Consider the following 27,530-nt stretch of genomic DNA (forward strand, 5'->3'; position numbering starts at 1 on the left):
TGGAGAACAAGGGTATAAAGTGATGATAATAACCCATGAAACCTAGAAAGGCACATATGGCCTTGTTGGCGGGTAGGTATAGTCGTAGAATGGCCTGGACTTTGTTAATTTGGGGACATATCTCTCCACCCCCCACAGTGTATCCTATGCATTTGGTTTGGTTGCTTGCCAAGATGTTTTTTTGGGGTTGATGTTTAGTCCACTGTTTCCCAAGGAGGCAACTACCTTATGGAGATGTTCCTAGTGTTCAGGCCACGTACAACTGAACACGATGATGTCGTCCAGGTAGGCTGAAGTGTAGGATGTATGAGGCACCAGTATTTTGTCCATGAGGAGCTGGAAGGTGGCAGGAGCACTGTGCGGGCCGAATGGAAAGACTGTGAACTGGTATAATCCCTTCGGACTGGAGAATGCTGTTTTAGGTCAGTCTCCCTTCCGGAGGGTTATCTGCCAGTACCCTTTGTTTAAGTCAATCGTACTCAGATATTGTGCCGCCCCCAGTCATTCCAAGAGCTTGTTTATGCAGGGGCATGGGGTAAACCTGGTAATTAGAGATAAAATTAAAATGACGAAAGTCCATACAAAAGCGGATAGAACCGTCTGGCTTGGGTACCAAAGCCACAGGGGAACACCAAAGGCTTGAGGAGGGTTTGATGATGTCCCTTTTTATCATCTTGTTGGTTTCCCTTTGTTCCTCTTCTCTCTTTGCTTCAGGGATACGATATGTATGATTTTTCCAGGGATGGTGTTGATGGAATGTTCCATCAAATTGGTTCTTCCGGGTAAGTGACAAAAAACGTAAGCAAAGGGTTTCAGTGCCAGTATGACTTCCTGTTTGGATTGGGGACTCACATGAGTACCCCACTGTACATCTTGTAGACCTGAAGGATCAGCCCTATTGAACTGTTCTTTATTGGGACGTTCAGGGATAATCAAAGCCATGTTCCTTGCAGGGTCTTTCCAGTCCTTGAACAGGTTGACATGATAGTTCTTGCCTTTGTCCTGTCTATCTGGTTGGTGAACAAGATAGTTTACTGGTGCTAAAACTGACTTGACTGTACAGAGTCCCCTCCATTGGGCCAGCATTTTATTACTGTTAGTCGGAAGCATCTCCAGTATTTTGTTGCCATGCTTGAAGGTCCTCACCCGGCAGTGGTGATTATACTACAACTCTTATTTCTCTTTTGCTCGCCCTAAATTAATCTGGGCCAGACAGATTTCTTAAGGTTTCTAGGTGGTTGTGCAGTTTCTCTATGTACATATGCAGAGGTCATTCCTCTTCTTGTCCCCATCCTTCCTTTGTTATGACCAACAAGGTCCTCAGTTGGTGTCCAAATAACAGTTTGAAGGGAGCGAAACCCATCGACGACTGAGGGGTGTCTCTAAGGACCATTAAAATTCAATACTATCTCCTTAGGAATCCAGCCTTGGTCGAAGAAAGGAATGAGGTCTCAAACCTGGGTAGCGGAGGTCCCCCCTCATTGGGAACACCTCGAATTGATGTGTGGCGTAAATTCACCACCACCAACAGGTACTGATATCCACGGCTGATGGGTTTGAGAGGCCCAACGATATCCATACCTTTGCGTTGAAAGGATTCCTTTATTAAAAGGCCTTTGTTGAAGGGGGCTTTGTGGGGAATAAGAGGGTTGATGTTTTGGCATATGACACATGCCTGGCAATGGTCATTGACCTCCCTGTACACGCCAAACCAATACATACTTTTTAACACCTTCTCCTGAGTTTCCTCTGTTGCTAGATGACCCCCGTTGGTTCGTCGTGGGCGAGTCTTATGTATGGGCGAGTCTTAATACCAGCTTCCTAAAGCAATTGTTCCAATTCGCTTCCATCCCTGTCCTTAATAACTCGATAGTATAGACTACCTCTTTCTTTAAACCACGGTCTTGTAGGTCCTTTAGCATTCCTGATATTAAGTGCTTGTTCTGTGTGTCTATACAATGTGGGATCAGTTTGGCTTTCTGCCCAGAAGCAAGCCCCAGAACCCTTGTTAAACCAGTTAATGGTGGTGGCGGAGATTCTTTGGGTTTCCCACTTCCTCTTTTCTTCTCTGACTTCCCTTCTAGACCTTTCTGTCTTTGTGCGTCCAGGCTCCTGTTTTGATTCTTGCGAGAAGGGCGCCATCCGTAGCCATTCCTTCTCGTTAATGTATGCCCTGAACCTAGGGTGATCGGTCCCCAATACCATGGGTTCCCATCAGAGACGGTACTATGGCGGCCCTGACATCCATGGTCTGGTTCAGGGTAACTAGGCTAACAACCCTATATGGATATGACCTGACGTCCCCGTCAAAATATTTGACTAGTATTGATATGGGATCACAACCCGTGTTACCACTTACATGGGGGTTATCGCGGTTTGTTGACTCCCGCTGTCCAACAACGCCTGGGCTGGTCTTCCGTCTACAGTCACCTCTACCGTATAAGGGTACTTTCTTCTTTGGTATTCTTGGGATTGTAGCATTTCCACCTCCATCAGCTCGGGTTTGGTCTGTCGCAGGCAGAACCGGGCAATGTGTCCCAACTCCCCACAATCAAAGCACTGGGATTGTCTTGAGGGGGAAAGTCCAGGGAGTACACACAGATCTTGTCTGGGTGGCTTCTGCTCGACCAAACGCCATCAAGCAGCCGTGTGCTTTTGGGCCTCTCCCGTCACTCTGACTCTTTGATATCAGATGAATCCTGCCTTCCGAAATGCGGTTGGAATATTAATTGTTTCTGACAACGTGGAGCGATGGCGTTGTCTCACTCACCTATGTACTGGTCCTGGAAGGGTGTCAATGAACTGCTCCAGTTGTATCTTTTCCACAATGTCGACCACTGTAGCCGAGGTGGGTTTTAACCACTTCTCCGTCAAGTCCTGAATGTGATAATATAACTGACCGGGGTGTCTCCTCTGGCTTGAGCTTAATTTCACAAAGTTGTAGACCATATGCCTCGTCGTCCACCCCGAGATGTTTCAGGATGGCTCTTTTTATATCCCCATAGGAAGTGTCACCTGAAGGATTCGGCGCTTGGTAAACACCTTGCATAACGCTGGTAAGGAGTCGTGCCATATAATGTCCCGACCTCTCAGGTGCCCACTGAGTATTTTAGGTCACTCGTTCAAAGTTAGTGAAGAAGAATATCGGGTCTTCTCCCTGTTGATACTTTTGCAGGATGCTGGTAAGGACCATGGGATGTCCTCTGAAGGCCACCATAGCGTACGTGATCTGTTTGAGAACTTCCTGATTCTTCTCATGAGTGGCACTTTGGATCTGGATTACCTGTTGGAAAGCCTGGTGATCGGCCTGGACTTTATGGCTCTGTACCTGCAACAACTGTTGCAACTGTGAGGGTCTTTATGATGCTTTCCATGGTGCGTTTTCATGAATCCCACCAGTGCCACCAATTTTCTGTGACAGACAACGCTCGAGACTGGAGTGCGGTAAAATAAAACAAATCCTCTAATTTAGGAAGCAGGTGGTAGGTACAACTTAATAAGAATGAACTCAATTAGTCCTTTGGGTTCACATGTACGAATATTGTAGACCCCATTGAAACTGGGTACCCTTGGGTCAGCGTGAAGAAGAACCCAGGAGGAAAGGTTTGGTGAATGTTGAACCTAGTGGAGTCAAAGAACCGCACAGCGGAGGGGAGAAAAGAAAACAGACAGCCATGGTAAAGAGTAGGGCAGCATTCCCAATCCAAAGAGGGACTCTGAGCCTAAGATAACATAACCTTTTGCAGGACTCGCTCACATATTTTGAGAGATTCGGATGCAGCTACTGTCATAAGAGCTATACTTCAGCAAGGGGGGATGACTGTTAGAAGTTTACTCTCTAAGTAGCAGTTTGGTGGTTGTTACAGACCACAGGAGGCAGTCCTTACATAAATTCCAGTGTTTAAAATGATCTTAAAATGGGAGGCAAACCATTTTTAAACATGGATTTTTCAGGCACCTGAAGCATGAAAGTTTGATTATGGTTGCAGTGCACTGTTTGCATCATTTCTGTCGGCTGTGAGCTGCACAATGTGATCAAACTCTCTTTGCCTACAGTTTGTAGATGTTTGCTTTCGGGAAAGTCTTCTAAGTTCATAGTTTGGGGGACTCGAAATATTATTTGATCTTGCTCCAAGGAGACATAACAACAGAATCTTTTCAAAGTCTGTAGACACTGAAAGGCTCACAACGGGAGCAGCAGTAAGCAGTTTTGTGGTGACTTGATTTACAAGATCTCAATGATCAGTGTTTACAGGATCTAAGTGTAGCGCCAAGTGGGACTTTGAAGATGACAGATGAATACAGATCACTTCTGAGGGATTTTCCTAATGTTAAGTGGCTGTTAAATCTCATCATTTTGTAATTTCTGACTCTGGTTTCAACACTACATATCACAAAGATAACAGCAATTGATGTGGGACCTCTATTACATGGAGTATCGTTATGATTGATGGTTTTCTCTTCCCCAGTCCCACCAGATGTCCAATTGTAAGTGGTAAAATTAATCAGAGGGCCAACAATGGACTGAAATTTTAGTGATCCACATAAAGAAGTCCACAAGGTTCTTTGATTGCATAAGAAAGCATGAATAGAGAAAGAGAATGAAGGGTGTGTGTTTGCAAGACAATGCGTCATTCATATTCCAATGTTGTCACTGTTTACCAAATTTGAAACGTGTAGAGAAATCCTGCAGTGTTCAATAAAATCGCAATTGCTGAGGAATCATGCAGGAGCAAGAAGAACTCTACTTTAGAGAGAGTTCAAGATAGTCCAGTGTCTCAGACCCCTACTGCATGTGGGAAGTTTAATTGTAGGTGATTGAAGGTAACTTTTGCACATTAGCCATTTCTACAAGAAGTCAGATTTTCTAAAGCTTTCATTCTTGACGGCATGCATGCTATCCCGGTGTAAGAGGGTTTACAGAGAGCTAGGCTGTTAATAACATCTGGGGATCCCGACTGAAGAGGTAATTGTCACTTGCTGAACTAATCCATGAAGAGCCTAACAAAGTTGGTGATCTTTAGAATCTACTTACTGGGTAGTTCTTGAATATCTCAAATATGAGGAAACTGTTCTTGGATGAATTGTGATCCTTGGCAAATTTATATTAGATGTACTGTCATATTTGCTTCTATGCTTGGTGGTATCTCAGCTGATGAACAGAAAGCGAAAGATGGTGTAAAATGGTTCATGTTGGTAAATCACCGAATGATTATGCTACAAGAGAGTTTCACAACAGCAGGCAATAATCGGACCTTGCTCCATGTAGGCAATGTGGCTGTGGTATGGTATGGCATGGTATTTTTCGGATGAAATATGCTTTCTTCAGAGATAGTGTTGCCAATGGTTTCACGATTCAGATTGGGAAGTAAATTGGAGCTGATGTTTGAAGGTTTTTGCTGCGTGGATGTCACGATTCGCTCTCTTCGCTCCCATTCCCAACACTTGGGGGCATGGTTTGGGGTTTATTCCCTACTGGACTTTCCTTCTGAACCATATGCTACAGTGCTGTGATGAATTGGGAGCGCTAAACCCTTATTTTCCAAGCTACTTCCGGATCCATTCCAGGTTTTTGGCAGCCAGCATGCTGCTTTAATCAAATGACTATGCTTCCCAGAATGCCTGGCCCACAGCTTCATCTCCACCCTTGCAGGACAAGGCTGGGTGGAGGATAGGCAACACCTGTGGCTGCAGGTGCAGCAAGCAGCACACCTGAGGCGTGTGCTCGTTTAGCAGCTTTAAAAGCCTCAGTTTGCTGCAGTCCAGTGCTGGTCATTGATGCAGTGTTCCTGTTTGTGACTGGTCCCTTGTTCCTAGTTCTTAGCTTTGTGCCTAGTTCCGAGTTTCTATTCCTTGTTCCTTATCCCTGGATTTCGAATGTATGTGCTTAATTGATTTCTGCTTCCTAGATTCCCTTTCTGTATTCCTCTGTTTGCAGGCAGCATTTCTCAGTGCTTTCCCTTTTGGTGCAGCAAAGTTTGCCTGTGTTCTATATTTATTTGACTTTGTCCTTTGCTGCTGTAAATCTTGATGCTTTAGTCTTTCCTCTTTATAGATTTAGCTTCCTGCCATTTTTCCTTGGATGGGTGGGGGAAGTTTGCCTTTGTGATTTCGTTTTTCCCTGCTCCTGTTCCTTTACCTTCTCTTGGAATCCATTCCATGTTTTCCCTTGCACTTCTGCATTTATTTCCCATTGATTATTAGGTGTGGTGTGCTGTTATAGCTAGCTCCTGTGTGAATGTCTATGTTTTCCTCATTATTCTGTAATCACTATTCCTACTTGCCCTTTGTCTTGAGTCTTATGTATTTAGTTATCCTCCCATTGCTGTTATAGCCTTTCTGGGTCCCTGTTTGATCAACAGGGTATGTGGGCTTGCTGACATTCAAGTGGTATTTCTCGTCCTCGTGAGTACTGTTTTTAAGATCCCTTATTCAATACCATCAAGAGTGTTAGCTCACAGATCCTGTTGTTGCTTGCCCTCTATGTGGACTTAGCGCTGTCAGTACCTGCAACAGCAATTGTGGGTAAGGAGCTTGCCGACTTTCCTTGCATTCATAAGGAGCTTCTAAGTGCATACCTCACATCCCTTTTCATATATTTGTATTGTTGTCACACTCTATTTGCACTCCTGGGTTTTAGTATACATGAGTCTTGATTCCTGTGTGCATGTTGTTTGACTCAAAACTATTCACTGTGTGATTTTGTGCACATTTCCCTTTCCATAGTCACTGCCTTTGTCCTCACCTGACAGTGGAGGCTTAAATGTTAGATCTATGTGCATGGTCAGAATTATGTTGGTTGTAGCACTTTTCTTTTAGAAAGGCCTGAGATGGTGGTTGGTTGTTTAAGATATCCATTGCAGAGCGATCTATTAGGTGTTCTGGGTTTACAACCCTGTAACAGTATTACACATTTGTAAATGTTGGGATATTCATTGATTAAGAGGGAAATTACAGTTAAATGTCTGCAAGCAGACTACTTTTTTAAGATGAAAGAAATTATTGCAAGTGAATGATGGATCCTGCTACAGAGCAGGGATAGGGCAAATGGAAAAAGACCAGTGGGAGCTAGAGCCCATGGCAATGACAGTAGAGACCAGGTAGGTCCAAGGTATTAGGTTCATGCTGGAGGACGGGTCACAAATTGGTGATGGCTACAAATCTCACCTGCCTTGCCATCATCTGATGCAATGTTATCAATAGCATATCAGCTGCAATGAATTTTTTAAATGTTCCATAGATGGGAGAAACAAGATTACCACTGGTTGTAGAATTCTGCTACAGAGTAAGTGCAGAGTAAGTGCACTAAGGTCATTTATTCTCAGACCCTGATGGAAGGACGTAATCTCTCTGCTCGAGCAAGGCAGAAAATGGTACTGATTGATGAGAGTTTGTGGAGATTGGTTATTGTAGGGCTACAGTGAACAGCAATCTTTGTTGGTAGCTGTTACATGGGTTTAGCTGGAAAGTGTTGACAATAATGTACAATTCCTGAAATATAGAACACCAGGCTTACTTTTTGGACTTTGGTCTTAGGAGTCTGTGGTTTAAATGCACAGCATGATCATAAAGCAAAGAACTGCTGGAAGTTGTGCAATAATGGGTAGTTGGTCTTTTGAGTGCAGGCGCAGCATTTGATAGTAGTGATATTCTATACGAAGAGCATAAAGTGGTTAGTCATTTCTGAGCTAGCTGCATTGACAGTCAACGATACTTGGTGGAGTCACTTGCAGAGTCAAAATGGCTGCTGAAACACACTATGGGAAGAGTTACATTTACACTTATTAATCTATTTATTCGAGCTATTTCGTAAGAGCATCCAAACTCTTTAGCAACATATAAAGGAGAACGCGAACAACATAGGTCATCGTTTGAAGAAGATTAAATGTTTTCAATGTTATTGCTTTTTTTGTAAGAGCAGGGTTTTCTCCTCTAATTGAATACAGAATTGTGCATACATATATAAATGGACAGGGTGCTTGCAGCGGCATAATGCAGATTCCTCAAAGGTGTATATCTGGGGATATTCACGCATGGGCAATTTGGTGAGTTTTAAAGAATTATTTGATGCATCATACTTAGCATTTGGAACATGGTCCCGGCAGGCACTGTTGGCAAATGTAGTTTTATTAGTATGAAATCCTGAAGCCTTGTGATAAGATCTTGTACAGTAGCTACTTTCTTAATCCGTTGTCATATATTTATTAGTTTCTCACAGTTTCCAGATGTTTTGACTGATGCAGTGATGAACTTTGTGTTTTACAACGGCACAATGTATTGTAGCCAAATTAGCCTTTAAGAAGCTTGGTTCAATTTTTCTGAATAGGTATTTCCATACATTATGTTCTGTAAAAAGGAAGCCTTGAAATCCACTTTGGGTTTGATTTTGATAAGGTGGTCGTCCAGTTGGACTTGCTTGGTGTTCTTTTTTCCAGCTTGTTTTTCAGAACTTTTGTAAAAAATTCAGTTGAGGGGATTTTTGCTCATCCATTTGTCCTTCATCCATTCTTTGACTAGTTTAAACTTGTTTGTTTTGCAGGAAGGTGCCGGATAGTGGGATGTACAGCTGAATGTCATCTGAGTTAAACTTCAATCCCATGCTCAACCTGTATGTTGCGGTATTGAGTACGGCTTAAACAGTGCTGTGAAAAGAGTTCATTCCAGAGACGCGCTAATGTCTCAGTGTTGAAAGTGGTAAAGCAGTTCTCAATTGTCAGGCAGGTTATACTATACAGAATGCAAAAGCACAACAATGTTCGATTCAGATATGCTGACCACTTATTTGATCCTTCAATATTTGATATGATGATCCAGAGAGTAGAAGGTTGCATCTAGGTATAGGAGCACCAGAGTGTATTGCATAGATGTTTTTCCTGTACATCTCTACTATAATGGCTTTAAGGGCTTTTCTGTGTTGGGGTAGGGATTCCTTAGAAAATGCATAATTTTAATTGGATGCATGTTGCTTTTGAATGGATACCTGATGTTCAGTAGTTAAGGAAGTAGTCAGTAGGGGGTTCATTTTGGCTTTGACTGTAGAACTCTGCAGAAGAACAAGTTACTTATCAACTGATAACGTTCTTTCGACTGGATCTTCCTCCCATGTATTCCTCATCTTTGATATACGTATCTCGCCAGCTTCGTGCTTCAGAAATCTTTTCTCGCCATAGGGCGCTGTGTATCGATGTCCCTCGAGGGCCGCTGTGGCGTGTCGACGTCAGCAGTAGTATAAATAGCTTGTGCCGTGCCCGTTGGCTTCAGTTCTTTTTTTCATTTTATAATTCGAGGAACCATCCATGCATGCCCCAGACTGTAAGCTCTATGGGAACGCAGATTGTAAATCACGTAAATTGTACAGCGGGGTTGGATGGGAGGGGCGATGAAGAATACACGGGAGGAACATCCAGTCGAAAGAATGTTACCAATTGGTAAGTAACTTGTTCTTCGAATGGCTTGTGTCCTCCCATGTATTCCTCATCTTTGATAGTCTCCCAAATTAGTGATAATTTTGGAGGTGTGAGTACTATTTAGCCCCTGATTCATGGAATTATTTGCGCGTAAAACACACATTTGCGCGCCATTCTGCCCGAAAATCCCCATACCTCAAACAGGGATTTTCGGGCAGAATGGCGCGCAAACGTGCGGTTTACGCGCAAATAATTCCATGAATCAGGGTGACCGTCTTATCATGAATGGAATGAAGTACAGCCTTCGCAAAAAGGCCTTCTTGGGAAGAAGAAGAGTCAAAGCAGTAATGCTTAACGAAAATATGAATTGATGCTCGAGTTGCAGCTGACCAGATGTCAATTACAGGGACTCACCTCAGAAGAACAGCGGAAGTTGCCACCCCCTCGTGGAATGAGCACTGTTGTGTACGTGGTACACGAAGCGCGCATGCGCGGCCCAGCGGGCCGGCGCATGCGCGCTAGTTAATAAAGGCGGTGCCCCGGCAGTTCGCGCCGGAGCGCCGGAACAAGCAGACGTCTCCGGCGTGTGTTCTTGCGCGCCGCCAACGCGCGCTGGTGTCCCGACCCACACCACCACAGGGCTTCCCCCAGGGCACAACACTGGCGACGAGGAGGTACGGTCTGCTTCCGTGCCCCGACAACCTCGGAGAGACGGAAAGTCTTCCGTATTACGGACCCGCGGAGCGCCGGCAGCCATCTTCTTTTCACTCGCTCCCCCTTCACACGTGGCGGCCGTGGTTGCGGCCCGAAAGGGTGCTCGTGCGCCACTCGCCAGCTGTGTTGAAGGACACAGACAATTTTTGGAAAGCCCACAGTCCTGCAGGCGCAGGGCTGTGGCAATTCAGAAGAAAGAAGTGGGTTTTTACACCCCAACACTGCCACGAGACCAGGACAAGCCGCCCTTCTCTCAAGACAGACAACTGTGAGTACGTGGCGCAGAAATGGGTGAAGAGGCTGACGATGAGGGTGCCGCCGCCCCAATCCCCCGCAGAGCTCGCAACTCCCTAGCCCCCATGCCGGAATTCGATACTACTGGGCCCCCTTCCAAGCTGGGCCCGAAATGGCTATTGAGGGTCAAAAGACTAGATATGTTCTTCAGGGCATCTGGAGTGGACGATGATGACACCAAAATTGCGACCATGATCTACTCGGCAGGCGCAGAAGTCCACAAGATCTACGACTCCCTCGTCATCCCCGTGGTCACGTATGACGCAGTCAAGCAGGCACTCAAAGACCATTTTCTCCCCATGGCTAACGTGGATTTTGATAGGTTTGTCATGGGCGCTGAAAGACAACTGGACGACGAGCCCCTAGACAAATTTTGCGCCCGCCTGAGACACCTGGCAACCTCCTGCAGATGGGTCAATGAGGAAGAAATGGTCCGCAACCAATTGCTGCAGGGGTGCAGCTCCGAAAACTTCGAAGGCAGGTATTGAGAGAACCTGGCCTGACCCTCCAGCAAATTTTGGACCTGGGTAGAGCACATGAGCTGGCGGAAGCCAGAGGTGCGAAAATGGACGCTGCCACGCGACCAAAGAATGACGAGGATGCATTTGCAGTGGGATGGTCAGCAGCGGGAAGGTCAAGATGGGCGCCGAGAAGGCCCGATACCACGCCCACGCCAGGCAACGCCCCATCGTGCTCATACTGTGGGTATGACCTCCCCCACAGTGGTGACTGCCCGGCAAAGTCGAGAACATGCGCCCGGTGTGGCACACCGGGGCACTATGCCAGGATGTGCCGAGCCGCCTCCCCCGTTGCAGCAGGAAGGGGACCGGAGAGAGTTGGACGAGGAGGCGCTCGCAGAGTGAGAGGCATCTCTTCGATCGATCAGGGCCTGCAGGACCTGGACATCGCGGAAGAAGAAGAGGAAGAGGAAGAGGTTTTCTTCATCTCCAGCATCGCAAAAGGTCCTGGCACGAGGCGCCAACCCACGTGCACTGTCAACATTGATGACGTTCCCACCCCCATTCTCATCGACACTGGGGCTTCGGTCTGCGTGCTAGCCACCAAACATTATGAAGCCCTGCCTGGCCCACCGGAACTGTCAGCGTCCATGGCACAAATATATGCATTCGGGGGGGAAACACCCCTACCCATCCAAGGTGTGTTCGTTGCCCCGGTTTCTCATGGACAAAACACCATCAAAGCAAGGTTCTTTGTCACCAGCGTCAGCCCACATTCCCTGTTGAGCTGTGCGGCGTCGGAAGCACTCGACATTGTCCATTTCACGTTTGGGGTATACCACGCCGATCTGAAAAGCATGCTACACAGGTTTGAAACTCTCTTCAAGGGCATTGGTAAACTGAACGCAGAGCCCATTCGCCTACACATCGACAAGTCCGTGAGGCCGACAGCCCTCAAACACCGCCGGATTCCTTTTCACTTAAGAGCCCAAGTGGAGGAGGAGCTGCAACAGCTAGTCGACCGGGACATCATTGAAAGAGTGGAAGGCCCCACCCCTTGGGTTTCGCCCATCGTAGTAGCCCCAAAGCCGAAACAGCCGGGGGCAGTACGCATCTGCGTGGACATGAGGCTCCCAAATGCCACCATCAAAAGGGAGCGTCACCTCACACCCACTCTAGACGACATCGTCGGAGAACTTCAAGGCGCCAAAGTCTTCTCCAAACTGGACCTCAGGTCTGGGTACCACCAGTTGGAACTGCACCCCGAGTCGAGGTACATTACGACATTCACTACTCACGAGGGGTTGTACCAGTACAAGAGACTTAACTTTGGAATCTCGTCCGCGGCAGAGGTCTTCCAGAATGCCATCAGAGGAGCCCTGTCCGGACTGAAAGGTGTCATTAACATATCCGACGACATCTTAGTCTTCGCCAGGTCGGAAAGTGAACACCTTAAACGGCTAGAGAACACGTTTGAGAGACTACAGGCGGTAGGCCTAACCCTGCACCAAGAAAAGTGCGAATTCCTCAAAGACCGGCTAGAGTTCTTTGGGTTCACCTTCCATGCGGGGGGCATATCCCCGGACCCTGGAAAAGTGAAGGACATAAGGGATGCGCCTCCACCCACATCACCGGCGGAGGTTCGGAGCTTCTTGGGGATGGTCAACTACTGCGGCCGCTTCATCAAAGACCTGGCCTCTCTGTCCGAACCACTGAGGGCACTTACGAGAAATGACGTGGCTTGGCAGTGGACTGAGATTGAACAACGATCCTTCAATGCCATCAAGGAAGCCCTGTCAGAGCAGGAGACAATGGCCTACTTCAACCCCAGCCGGGAATCGGAGGTTGTGGTCGATGCCAGCCCGGTGGGACTGGGGGCAGTCCTCATGCAAGCAGACGAACTAGGGGTCATGAGGCCCATAGCATATGCCAGCAAAGCCCTCACCGACACGGAAAGGCGGTACTCCCAGATAGAAAGGGAAGCCCTTGCCATCCTGTGGGGGTGCAAACACTTTAGAATCTATATCCTCGGCAAACCCGTCGTCGTGGTTACGGACCATAAACCCCTGATTCCTATCCTGTCCGGAACGTCTTCCAAGCCGCCTCCCCGCATCGAAAGATGGATGCTGTCCCTCATTGAATACGGCGTCAAGCTAGTATACCGCCCAGGTACTCATAACCCCGCCGACTACCTTTCTCGCCACCCAAGCACGGGGAACGCCCAGAGTCCCGTAGAGATGACAGACGCTGGGGACGCCGTGCATCTCGTCATCGAATCAGCCCTGCCAGTAGCCTTGTCGAGGGAGGACATCGCGGACGACTCGAACTCTGACGAGGCGTTCCTAAGAGTGAAAAGGGCGGTGGCCACAGGAGAGTGGCGGGACATCCTCCTAAACAATGCCAGGAGGAACCCGGAGGTACAAAGGGACCTACAACTGCTGTGGAAAGCTCGACACGAGCTCTCAGTGTCCACGGACGGCCTGTTGCTGCGAGGGAACCAGATCGTGATTCCCAGGTCATTGGTCATGAGAGTCCTCCAGTTGGCCCACACCGGGCACCAAGGCATGGCGAGGATGAAGGCGCGCCTCAGGCTGAAGGTCTGGTTCCCCGATCTGGAACACAGGGTAGCCGAATTTGTGAGGACCTGCATCCCCTGCCAGGCCACGAGTCCTGCGGAGAGGGGTCCACCCATTCAGGCCATGGAACGGAGCGACGTGCCATGGGGAACAGTGCACGCAGATTTCGGCTCGACCGGAAGAGGTCTCTATTTCTTGGTGGTCACAGACCAGTGGTCGAGGTACCCGGAAGTGGAACTCGTGGAATCCACCGCCAGCGATCACACCATCCTGGCCATGGACAAAATCTTCGCCACCCATGGGTTCCCACTTGAGATCTGCTCAGATAATGGAGCGCCGTTCCAAGGGCAGCGGTTTGCCAGGTACTGCGCGGAACGAGGCATCAAGCACCGGAAGGTGACCCCGCTGTGGCCAAGGGCCAATGGAGAGGTTGAGCGTTTCATGCGGACGCTTAACAACATTTTTCGTATTTCTGTCAATGGAGGGGAGGACCTGCGACACAACCTAATCGACTTTCTCCGTGAGTACCGGTCCACCCCACATCGGTCCACCGGAATCGCACCCGCCGAGGCGCTGTTCAGGCGAATACCCAGAGGGCTGATACCCGAAGCGGGAGACCGACGCCCAGGAGTGATCGATAGCGCACAGGTGACAGCAGACAGAGCCGCGAGAAACGAGAGCGAAACAACAAGGCGGAGGCTGCCGGGAAAAGAGATAGCAGTAGGAGACACCGTCCTAGTCCGGAACAGGAAACCGGAAGGAAAACTCTCGATGACTTACGAAACCCAACCAATGGGAGTAACTCATGTCAAAGGTTCAATGGTCACAGCTGCGAACGCGTGAGGAACGGTGACCAGAAACGTGTCCTTCTTCAAGCGCATAGGACCCGTGGCAGCGGAGGAAGAAACCGATCCTGATCAAGGACAGGCAGCAGAGGCGCCACAGGAAGGCGGTGAACCGCCCGAAGACCCTGGGGGACCAGAGAACCTCGAGAGAGGCTCGCCCAGGTACCCGCGCAGAGAAGGGCGCCGCCCTCCGCAAAGGTTCCAAGACTTCATCATGGACTCGGCAGCCTGAGTAACGAAGTCTGTTAAGTACCGTGTGTTTTGAGCCATGTTGGCTCCCCATGTTTAATGTGTTTGTTGTTTGAGGGGGAAAAGGAGGGATGTTGTGTACGTGGTACACAAAGCGTGCATGCGCGGCCCAGCGGGCCGGCGCATGCGCGCTAGTTAATAAAGGCGGTGCCCCGGCAGTTCGCGCCGGAGCACCGGAACAAGCAGACGTCTCCGGCGTGTGTTCTTGCGCGCCGCCAACGCGCGCTGGTGTCCCGACCCAGGGAGGCCCGCACACCACCACAGGGCTTCCCCCAGGGCACAACAAGCACTTCCGGCGGTTCCTTTCCAGCGAACCTGTAACACTCCCCAATAGCTAGAGCAATCCAGCGGGATATAGTCTGTTTTTTCACTGCCAATCCCAATTTAGGACCGGTATAACCCACAAAGAGTTGGTCATCCTGGCGTAATTTTGCCATTCTCGGTATATAAAAACTCAGAGCCCTTTTTGGGTCTAGTCTATGCAACCACTCTTCCTATTTGCCCAAATGAGGAGGAGGGTAGAAAGTTGGGAGTGTTATTTTTTGTGACAAGTAAAAGTCAGAAACTACTTTCGGCAAGAAAGATGGTTTAACTCTAAGGACTATCCTTATGAAAGGTAGTATATTGAGGTTTGCATGAAAGAGCCTCACTAACTCTGTGGGCTGATGTTAGTGCCATAAGAAGGGCAGTTTTCAATGTTAAAAGCCTGAACGGGCAGGAATGAAAAGGCTCAAAGGGTATACATGTTAAAAACTTCAACATGAGATTCAAATCCCAAGCAGGGACATTAAATGGTATTGAGGGTACACGTTAGTGAGCACCTTAATAAAATGGACAATCAATGGAATTTTGAAATAGGAAACCTCTTCAGGGGAGTGCTTAAAGATGGAAAGTGCGGCTAGGTATCCTTTTATTGTTCCAATCTGGAGCCCCAGATTGGCCAGATTCAACAGGAAAGAAAGCACCATCGGAGTGCCACACTGAAAAGGGTCCACATTCTTATCTTTGCACCAGTTACTGAACTTATTACAACGACATCGATACAAAGACTTGGTTGCTGGCCTTCTGGCCAAAAGCAAGATCTCCATTACATCGTCCGGGAGGTCCCAATCCTTATATCTCAGCCTCTCAGAAACCATTTGTGAAGGCTGAGTGTCCTGACCTCTGGATGCAGAACCCGACCTTCCTCTTGTGAGAGAAGAGCCTCACTTTGTGGAAGACGTATTGGAGGGCAGATGGACATGTCCAGAAGGTCCTGGTACCACGTCCTCCTGGCCCAATCCGGAGCAATTAGGATCATGGTTTTTCAGAACTTTCTCAACCTCCTGATTACGTGAGGAATCACGGGGACTGGAGGAAACGTGTACAGGAGTGGAAATTCCCAGTCCTCCACGAATGCGTCTCCCAGAGCTCCTCTCTGAGGAAATTCCCTTGAGCAATACTGTTTGGAATGGTGTCATATGGGACTTCTTGTAATTGAGGGAGAAGCCCAGTCTGTTTAGGGAGTGGCAGGTGATACTGAGATGTTCCTGAGCTTGCTCGGGTGAGCGAGCCATGATCAGCCAATAGTCCAGGTAGGGGGAAACATGAATCCCCCCTCTCCTGTGACTTGCTGCCACTACCGCCATCAGCTTGGTGAAAACCCTTGGGCGGAGGTCAGCCCGAATGGCAGAACTCGAAACTGATAATGAGAACCACCAACAGCGAACCTCAGGTACTTTTTGTGCTTGAGATGGATTGGCACATGAAAGTAAGCATCCTGAAGACCCAATGATACCAACCAGTCTTGGAGTTGGAGAGCCTGAAGGATCTGAGAAAGGGTTACCATCTTGAACTTGTCCTTCCTGAGGAACTTGTTCAAGTTTCGTAAATCCACGATGGGTCTCAATCCTCCGTCCCTCTTGGGAATGAGAAAGTAGGGGGAATATCAACCCTTGTTCCTCTCCGCTACAGGTACTTGTTCAATCGCACCTTTCTGTAGCAGGATTAAGATTTCCTGCACAAGGAGCAGATCTGGACAGATTGGTTCCCGGTGGATAAACCTGAGGCCTTTTTACAAAAGGAAGACAGTAACCTTGAGCTACTGTTTCCAGTGCCCAAGCATCTGAAGTAATGCCCTGCCATTCGTTCAGATGCTGAGAGATTCTGCCTCCCACCAGGGTCTTGTGTTTCAAGGACTCAGAGTGGCTTAGAGGCGGCTGAGGGCAAAGATGCCACTGCTGGGGCTTATTTAGCACCCCTTTCTCGTCCACTACGAGGGAATTTTCTTTGTCCTTTCTGTACGGCCTGTCCTCTTCCTCTACCAACTGAGGAATTGTAACGAAAAGGACGACCTCTCCAGGAAGATGAGCCCGAATAAGGTTGCTGAAGTTGCCAAATGGAGGCGCGAAGGGACTTAGCTGCCGCCTTGGAGGTCTGCAGCTTCTCCAGGCTTTCATCCGCCTTGCTAATCTCAAGCCGTCAAAAGGCATGTTGAGTAGCCTGGCCTGCACGTCCGGTGCAAACCCAGACTTTCTCAACCACGCAAATCATTGCAGTGCCTTGCTTGCAACCATAGATCTGCTAATGCTGTCTTCAGTATCCAATCCTGTCGCCTCCCATCCCCTCCTTGCCATCCTTAACTATATTCAGAAAGCCTTTCCTTTCCTCGCCTTCTGGAATATGTTCAGCCGCCATCTTAACACAGTCCCACAGGGTACGGGTATATCTGGCTAGGGTACAGGTGACATTAGTGAACTTTAGAGTCATCCTGTCTGAGGTAAACACCTTGTGAGCCCAAGCGTCCACTTTTTATTGTCTCTATAAGGAAGAATAGAGGGATAGGCTGACTGTCTGGTGCAAGTCGCAGCCTGGACCACCAAACTCTCAGGCGTAGGGTGTTTGCTGAGATAATCAGGGTCACTGGTTGATGGCCTATATTTCCTGGCAAAGCTCCTATTGACAGCTGAACCAGATTCAGGATTTTCCCAGTTAGCCACCACCTTCCTCTGAAGGGCCTTATGAAAAGGTAGAACTGGGTCTTTTTGGGGACCCTGGTCCAGGATGTCTGTCAAAGGTTGGTGAGGCCCTACTCCAACCCATGTACTCAGTAACCCTGTTCATGAGATTCCTGTACCCTGAATCTGCATGGTCTGAAGGGTCAGGCTTAGCAAATTCCAAATCTGGTGATTTAACAAGACCACTGGCAGAGTGGCAGAGTGGAGAGATTTGCTGAGATCTTTCATTCTTGACTCAAGGTCAATTAATTCTTCAGGCACTTCTCTAGTGCCTAACTTGACTCCAAATGGAGAAATATCCTCCTGTGGGGCAGTTTCCTCTGCACAAATAGAGGACATTGACTTAAAAATATCTGTCTTTGGTACAGGTCTGTACCTTTTCTCCTGAATGGAGTTTGCCTCGAGGGAATCGAAGGTATCGCCGAAGGCGTAGATGACATCTTCCATAAAGGAGTAAATGTCTCCTTTGACTTCGGCGTTGTATGGATTGGCGCCAATGGCGTCGATGAAATCATCGAATGTTTTGACATCTTATGCTTCTTTGCCGTTATCGGAGACTGACCCGACACTCGGGTCGAAACCTTCGACACCTTAGTGTTGGGTCGAGAATGCAGATTTTCTGACCTACTACTTGACTTAGCCGAAGCAGTTTTTGGCCTTCCTGCATCCTCCAAAGGAGCGACCGGGGTCTGGCTCTTGCAAGGCTCTTTTGAGGGGGTCTGGGCTGCATTCTCAAATGTTCGCAACATTTCCACCCTAAAAGCATTCCACTTGCTGGGGGAATCCGACCTAGTCGGGCATCGTATAACCTCAGAGCAGGTGTCGGACGAAGCGGGAGACCTATGATGTCTCTTCTTCGCCTTCTTGGAAGCAAAAGACCACGATAGTCTCGACCGACTCCTCGATCGAGACCTTTTCGGGTGCTTATGGCGAGTAGAATCCTTGAACTCAGTGGATTTTTTATATTTCTTCAAAAGAGCCCTTCGAAGTTTTCCGCCTCACCGCCAACTTACCTTTGTGTTCCCAAAGAGCTTTTTCAGTCATAGACTGACAGGAGCCGCAGTCATTGGTCGATGAGCGGAACCCAAACACCAAAGGCAGACACGGTGAGGGTCTGTTATCGACATTTTAAACCCGATTTAGGGATAGAATGAGTCGAAGAAGAAGACATTTCCTCTTGAGGAAAAAACAAAGTGCGCCATTATCTCGAAGCAAAACTATCGGAATAACGGAACTGAAGCCAACGGGCGCGGCACAAGCTGTTTATACTACTGGTGACGTCGACACCCCACGGTGGCCCTCAAGGGACATCGATGCCACAACATCGTGCACAGCGCCCTCTGCTGAGAAAAATGTTCCAAAGCAGAAAAGCTGCCAAGATGCGTATATCAAAGTTGAGAAATACATGGGAGCACACAATCTATTCAAATGGTGATATTTGATGGATGGATGAAGGATAGTGTAACAAGGAGTTGCATTGTGATTCATGGCATGAATGATCGTAATAAGATACATTTTGATTTTAAAAAGGGCCAGCGATGAGCATCCATGGCACAACGTGAAATCATCCATCAATCAAAATGCTCAAGGATGCCAGGATTCTAATGCAAGAGTGAACAATTGGAGCACTATGCTTAGAGGTCCCATGAGGCACCCTTTCTACAATATTATGAGGCATATTCACAATGGTTTGTGGTCATCAGAAAGGGGAGGAGTGAATGGTTAATTGCATGCAATGAGGCGTTGGATTTTTCTTGCATGAGCAACAGGAAGCCTAAATAAATGTAAATGCAGGATCTGCTTACTTCATAATAGGGCAATGCCACATAATAGTCAGTGCCATGTTCAAAAGAGAAACAGAGAACTACTGGCATCCTGGGTATATAGTAGGTCGTTGGAGATTGTTTTTAGTTGCAGGGTTATTCTTAGTAAGGGCCTAAAGTCTGGTCATTGCAACTCTATCTGTTTGTAATGTTTACTGCATATATACGTATATGTATCAATGTCACACTATATCTTGCCGTAGTCCTTATCTGCACTAGTCAAGTCGCCATTAACCACGTTTGTGTTGACTCAAACTCAGGATTAATTAGTATTGTGTCTTTGATCAGTTGTGTTTGCACATCTGCTGTGCGTAGTGGAAAACACATTATACAAAAGTGTACTGGAGTTGAAAGTAGGGCCCTTTTGATAAACCGAAAAACAAAAATGAGTTGGGCCGAATGAATAGTTTTCAACAGCAGCAAGCTTGGCTGAAGGGTATTGTTTTCAAATATGTTCGGGGCACCTGCTAGGTGACTAATACCTAATTGATTGAGGATGACGGTTCCAGAGATATTGTAATTAATTGAGGATGACGGTTCCAGAGATATTCTACTTGGAATAACAAGGTTTTACATTGATAGTAAATCAGTGCATTGTGGGTAGCCAACGTGTTCTGTAACGGCAAGATGTTACTTTTACGTGTATTGCCACTTTTCCCTCACATCTTCCTGGAAACCATAATATAGTTTCATTGAATCTGCTCTGTGATCACTGCTGAGGGAAGGTGTACGTTGCCTGTCCCCATGTTGTCTTTTCCTCTGCTACTTTCCTTCTCTAGTCTGCTGTGCCCATACCAACTTCTCCTGGGCCCTGTTTTTCTGTCTCTGCCATTCTCCAGCCTGCTCTCATCCCTCCTGAGACTACTGCATTGGTGTTCCGGATCTCTGGCTTTCATCTGCTGTTGTGATGTCTCCTGGTGCCAGCCTCTGGAGGTTTTTTGAGCTTCTGCTTTTTCCTCCAGTATTCCAATTCCTCTGGATTGGTCACATGGTCAGCTGTGTATATTTCCATGACTTGCTATCATTGCCTCCTGCAAGAAACGGCCTTACTTCTCCCCAGCTCCTCATTGCAATACCCAGGTATGGCCGGTTACTGAAAGGTTTTTGAGAAGTTGGTACAACGGAGCCACAAAAAGGTTTTTTGAGATCTCCCCACACCCCTGATATGGTTTGCGAGTTCCACTCTATTCTGCATTCTCTTGAGCTTCTGTAGAAGATGTTTCAGTATTCCAGACAAGGTAGGAGTAAGACCCGGACGCGGTGTATGCAATGATTTAACTGACATATCTTTCTGGGTGTGTGTGCAGTTCAGGTTGAATTTGTGTCACAACTTTGCCAAATTGATGGGAAAAGCACTGGCTGAAATAAATAAATAAAAATCTCAACTTCTTTATCTTGTGTGATGGATGGTGGGTTCCTCCGAGTTTTAGGCCATGGGAAAGGTATTGAATCCTAGATTTCCTCTGGCCAGAAGACATCTCTTTTGATTCCTCTGAGGCATGGGATGCTCTTTTTGATCCAATGATATGAATGTTCAAGATATGGAAATGTTCCATTGATATTGTTCTCCAATCCCAATGTAAATGTGGGGGTCATCTGTAACATTGGGAAGAAAAGTTTGCAGCATTCAATTAATTGTGCCAGTGGGTGCATCTACGCATTGAACAGCAATGGGAGGAGTAAAGAGCCCTGTTGACCTCTGAATATTATCAGTTCCATATTGACTGCAGATGAACAAATCTGTAGCTGTTGGCTTCGATTCTTAAGAAAGTCACAGACTCATTACAAAGCCATCTCAGCAACACTCAACCATTCATGTAGGCGTTGAGAAGAATCTCGTTGTCAACATCACTGTACGCAGACAAGAGGCCGAAGTAGTTCAAGGCTGAGAACTCGTCCAAGATGTTCAGAAGAGCCTCATGGATGTCCATGAGGACTCATACGGTTCTTCTTGCTGCGGTTGTTCATCGAGTCAGATATTCGCAATGCTAGAAATAAAGTCCAGGAGATTGCCAAAAGGTGGCTGAAATCAGGAATAATGGTCTTCATGATTTGCAAATGTGTTAATTCCTGGTTTATTGTAAACAGGTCTGATCAGTACTGGTGCTCCATATGCTCATTATTGTATAAAACCTTTTCATTTCATGCTTGAAATCATAGTGGTAGCCTCTCATGTGATGCTGTATCTGGGGCTCATGGGTTAATCGTTTACCTTTGACATGAAAGCAGCCTGCACTTAACAAGTTCGAGTCCAGGCAGAGCAAACTAGGCCTTTATTTCTCGGGGGGTCAATACATTGAGTACCATTAAAATAGGTATTAATAACAGCAATTTTTTTCCCACTTAGAGGTCGGAGGAATCTGCAATATAAAAACCTGACATTACCTTCTCATTCTTCTAATTGTAGTTTTGACATCTTCAATCCGGATTCTGGCCCTCCCATTTGAAGGTTACTAGATCATGTGATACTTGATTTAATCCTTCTCAGTTGTAGAGGGCAGTAGTTACAGAAATCTACTAAGGTTAGGTCGGTCGCACATGAAAATGTGTGAATGCAAGATGCCATTGCAGAACATTTTCTTGATGAAAGGTCAATGCAGATTATGATTGTAGGTGTTTAACACAGTCAGTGTATGCAGTGTAGTATGACTGTGGTTGGAGGTTGTAGAACTCTTGACAGAGGAAATTACATCTTTGATCAGTTGCTCAGGAGCCCCTCTATGAGAAACTGCATGACCAATACTATCCAATCTTGTTAGGTCTTTAAATAGTCAATAGTCAAAATTATGGGCTTCATGGAGCATCAACGTGGTTGGTGGGTAGATGATATTGTGAGTTCGCTACACAGTGTACACACATAGTTGTTTAAGATGTCCAACCCCTGCATGCATGAATCGACATGGTCAAGGTTATAATGCATGGAAAGCCACGGGGGAATATTGCTGGATGATAAATCAAGTGCAACAAATTGCAAAGGACTACGCTGCAGGAGAGATTCATGATGGCCATTGATATTTGTACTCTGTTGCACAGAGTGCCTATACGTTTCAGTATATGCAGGGCATTGATGCAAATAGAGACTAGATCTGTTTATCGTGAGCATCCTTAAAGTAATGAACATTCAGAAGAAGAGGATGCCGCTGCTTTTCAAAATTTGTAGAAAGATGCTCTAGTTATAAGTGATAGTGATCAGTGGTTGTGGCTCTCTATTGAACAGACTGGAGTTCATGGACACTCATGTGAGTGAACAAGAGGACCAATGGTTTCAGATGGATGCTGACTTCAGGGTTCAAACTGAGGGGTTGCCGCCGGATTATGTTGATTAAAGTCAATGTTGATTGGTTGTGGATCCTTTCTGCAGGTGATTTCATGGTACAGAGCTGAGGCAGGATTCTGCATATGTTCCAGAGAAGTTTCAGCTGAAAGGGAGTACAGTGGAGTGTCCATTATATGGGTGTAGTGTGTTGGACTCTGCTGAAATACTGTTATTGGTGGTAATGAACAGAAGAAGCATAATGTAGCATTATCACAAACACACCATAGTTAGTGAGCTTGCAAAGACCAATTCTGAAGAATGTTTTAGTGACAAGTTAGTGACAAATGGTTGCAGGAACCTACAATAGAATAGAATATGACAATCAGCGGCTAAAACCCCCTGCATCCAGAAATACACAATGATGTTTGGTAAATGGCCTAAGTAGGAATGTTTTATAATGGTCATCATTTACTGAAGTCTGCAGTAGAAATCGACAAGCACAGCCACTGGCTGATCAACTTTACTGAAAGGTATAACATTAAGATCTGTGTTATTTTTCTTTACTGCAGGGATGTTCTTTGACAATGGTTAAAGGAATGTGCTTTATTGAAAGCCCAACTTGGCTAATGTTCATAGCCAGAAACGGTATTGTTGATCATGCAGCAGTTATTTGTATTCTTCAAATTCCTGAAGTTGCCAAATGACTTTGCACTTTAGTACCTTACTTAGGAAGTGAAGATTCGAGACAGTTCTATAGTTGAAGGGGTCTTTGTGATGTGGTACAAGTGTCTTTGACGGGGTGCGGGGGTACCATTTGCATACCTTAGGTGCACTGGAGTTGTGCTTCAGGAAGGTGTTTACTATATCAATGAAGTCTCGGAATAGGCTGATTATATTTCATCTCCTTCCCAGTTGCCATTCACGGTTCAACCAGGAGGTGGAGGCCTTGACCAAGGCTTCAGTATTCATAACCTGCCGTGGATTCATTGAAGAAAATGATTGGGCAACATGAGATGCAGATGAATGTACAGGGTCAAAAAGAGAGTATGTTGGGTTGTTAGTGATTGAGTTTGACATTCACAATTATGGTAATATAAAGAAGACCAGGAGGTTCTAAAAGAGATGGCTGAAATCAGCATGGAAGTACTTCATGATTTGTATGTCTGTTAATTCCTGGTGCATTTGAAACAGCTCTGTTGCAGAATCTTAATTGTGTAAAATAGTTTATTTGCATACTTGATGGCTTGGTGATGGCCTCTCGTGTGGATGTTGTATCTGTAAGGCTAGGTCATGGGTTAAGCACTTGCCTCTGCCATGGCACCAACCTGTATTTTGCAACTTCAAATCCAGATTGGGCCGACTCGGCCCTTTATCCCACTGAGGTTCAGAAATCATAAACTATTAAAGTGGATACAAATAACAGCTATTATTACACAGCTTAGTGTTGTAAAGAATCTGCCATAAGGTGTTATTTAATAACCACATATAATCTTATCATTCTTCAATTTAGATTTTTGCCATTTTCGATCCAGGTTATGCCCTCCTACTTCAAGGCTGATTGGTTATGGTTGAACTATTTTTTGTGTGTTTGATGTTTCAGATCCTCTTTCTCAGTTGTACAAGGGTAGTAAATAAAGAACCCTTCTGTGGTTATGTCATTAGTGGTCGTCGGATGTCATTGCAAGAGATTTTCATGATGTCAAGTCAATACGGATTCCAATTGCTGGAGCCAAATTCTGTTAGTGTTTGCAGTTCCTTTTGACAGTGGTTGTGGGACTCTGACATTGTTGAAGAGCCCCTCCGCCCCACCCCTATAAGCAATTTCATTTAAAATAGTCAAAGAAATCGGCTTCCTGGAGAATCAAAGTGGTTGATGGGTAGATTAGATGGCGACTTCAGTGCATAGTGTCCATAGTGGTCTGTGATTTCAGACCCCTACATGCATGAATCAATATAAACAATGTAATAATTCACGTAAATCTATATTGTAAATGATTGCTGGACTGCTACAAGGATGATGAAGTGGAACATTATGCAAAGGATAATGCTGCAGGAGATATGCACGAGGCTCAATGATATTTATACTCTCCTGCATTGAATGCCCACAGGTTCTGGTATAATCAGGGAATCGAAATGAAAGTAGGCACTGTATCGTTTACCCTTAGTATCCTTAAAGGAATGAAGATTCGGAAGGTGGGAGACTCACAGTTTTTTAGTACTTGTAGAAAGGTGCTCTAGGTGCGAGTAATACTGATCAGTGGATGGGGTTCTTTGTTGCACATGCTGGAGCCCATGGCAGGAAGATGTCTGAAAGGTAGTCAGTATTAAAAAGGGAGTGCTCTTGGAGGCAACCAAGAGTATAATTGGTTTCAGACGGCTGCTGAAGGGAGGGTTCAAAATGAGTGGTGACTGCAGTATTCTGTTGATTAAGATCGATGGTGGTTGATAATGAAAGTGTTCTGTTGAGATCAGTTCTATGATGGTTGATGGATGCACAGTTCATCTGCAGGATGCTCCATATTTGTCAATATTGAAAGATTTCTTGTGCTTAAAGGGACCATAGTGACCTTTCCACTACATTGCTATATTGTGTAGGAATGGAGTGAAATAATAATTGCGGTGATGAATGAATCCAGTGGAAGAACATTCCAAATTCACGACAATACGAACGCTTGCAATTTAACATTCTGAAGAATGCTGTAGTGACAGGTGTTAGCGATCAATGGTTGAAGGAGCCCAGGGCATCATAGTATGTAATAACCGATTGCAAGCCTCTTCTACAAGAAATGCACTATAGCCTTTGGTACTGGGCTATACAATAGGGTTCTATAATTGTCATTCATCTCTCAAAGTCTGAGGCTCAGCCACTGGGTGACCAGCTTGGCTGAAAGGAGCAACATGATTGTTGTTATTTTTCTGTCCTTCTGGGCTACTCAACAGTGGTCAAAGGAATAGGCTTTATGTAAAATCAAATATGGTGTCTCTTAGGAGAGGCCATAATGGCAAGTGGCTACAAGAGTACACTACATGAATGATTAAAAAGCTGCAGGCTTCAAGACTACAATACATTTTTGGTCCACTCTCATAAGAGATTAAGGAACAGTGATGGTGAAAGAGAGAAAAATGTGGTCTCTGCTGCCAAGCGTTTAGAAAGCTCAAATGAGTTTTGCTGCGTAGATTGTCCAAATTTGATGCAGGGGTTTGCCACACAGGGCCGAGAGGTGTGGATGACATGGTCACTGTTAAAAGTAGAAGCTTAACCATCAGCAGGATCAATAGGCAGTATTAGGGTGATGATACTCGTCGGTTTATACAGGTGCGGTTCTGGATCATTATATACACTGTTCAACCCTCTACAATAGCAGTAGATGAAGTACTCTTCTGTGGTCAATGGTTCCAAGCATTGGTTGTGATTGCAGATTCCTGCTAAAGAGTGGTCACACTGTCCAGTGCCCTTGACTTATGCAGAAAGGTTTATCTACTGGTTGTAACAAACTACCACGGAAAAGACTACTTACAGAAGGTTAAGTAACTCTTGTACAGGTGGTTACACGATGATCATTCTATACTGGACAGTTCACCATGGATTGTCATTTCCTAATGTCTATTGCTTAATGCAAAGCCACAGCTTGTTTAATGAATTTGTAGCTGGACTACACAGGGTGAACACGGCTGTTAGTGACTAAATGGCTGGTGATATTACACATCTGCTGCAGGGAAGGGCCTGGTGTTGATGCGCACAATGTTTGTCTGCATCTGATGAGGAATGCCTGAGCAAGACAAGAAGATATATGGAGGTTCTGAGACACTTACAAATTCCAGAGAAAAATAAAAAATAAGAATTGTAATGAAACATTGCAAGACCACCCTTTCACATACTGTAAACAAACTATTTTGTGTGTCATTCTGGGAATATAATGGGTGATTGTTTTAACAGCATCAGCATTGTCATTATTTTTCTAGAAGCCAATTTCTGTTATGGGAAATGCAATGGGAGCCAGCGTTGATGTGATTTAGATGGATTGTTTCTGCCTCATACAGTATGGATGGTCCAATATTGCCTGCAGCTTCAGATCCTTGCAGAAAGATTTTAGTAACATTTCTTTTATGTAAGATGCCTGTGACGGTTTCTGGGGGCAGAGTCGTTTGTCAGATAGTAAATGTCTATCAATGCTCAGAGGGCAATCAGTGACTGCAGATCTATGCTGCAGGAGGCATCCAAAGTGTTTGAAGTTTGAAAGACTTAGAAGACAATAATGGACAACAACACGCAGTTGTACCAACGGACAAGGTGGGACTGATAAGATGCTGTTGCAGAAGATGAAACACCTATGTTTGACTACATAGAATACAGTCCTCTGATGACAATGATGACAGTTTGTACACATTTCTGAAGCCTGGGTGCTCTTCATTGTTGTTTGCACAGAGATTTTGGAGATGTTAATGTTGGTGGTTAGTTTCAGAGATGTGTAACATAAAGCTACAATAGTTTGATTTTGAACAATGGTGAACAAGCTGCATATTGCTCTGGCCTTATTGATGGAAATCTGCTTCAGAGTTATCCATGATGAGTGACATTGCAAATTTGCTCCATGAAGTGTCCAAGAAGGTCAATGATTGAAAGGTGCTCTTACATGAGGCAATTGAGATTAACTTTGCTTCTCAGAAGTTGCTGCATTGTAGGACATCATGCAGCATTCTGCTGAAGTAAAATCAAGTGTTATTGTTTTTTATGCATGGTTTTCAATCAGCAAACGTACCCAGAAAACAACAAATCATTGTACAATCATGCCGAAACCAAAGTGAACATTTTGGGCAGCGTACTAAATACCAACAAAATAATCATAAACTGTTCTCTTGTTTTGGAATTATACAGAGTCACTGCGAAACTTATATTCAGATCCAGTGGTAA

The sequence above is a fragment of the Ambystoma mexicanum genome, chromosome 9, assembly GCF_040938575.1.
Source record: "Ambystoma mexicanum isolate Mex_15411 chromosome 9, UKY_AmexF1_1, whole genome shotgun sequence".
In the NCBI taxonomy this organism is placed as follows: domain Eukaryota; kingdom Metazoa; phylum Chordata; class Amphibia; order Caudata; family Ambystomatidae; genus Ambystoma; species Ambystoma mexicanum.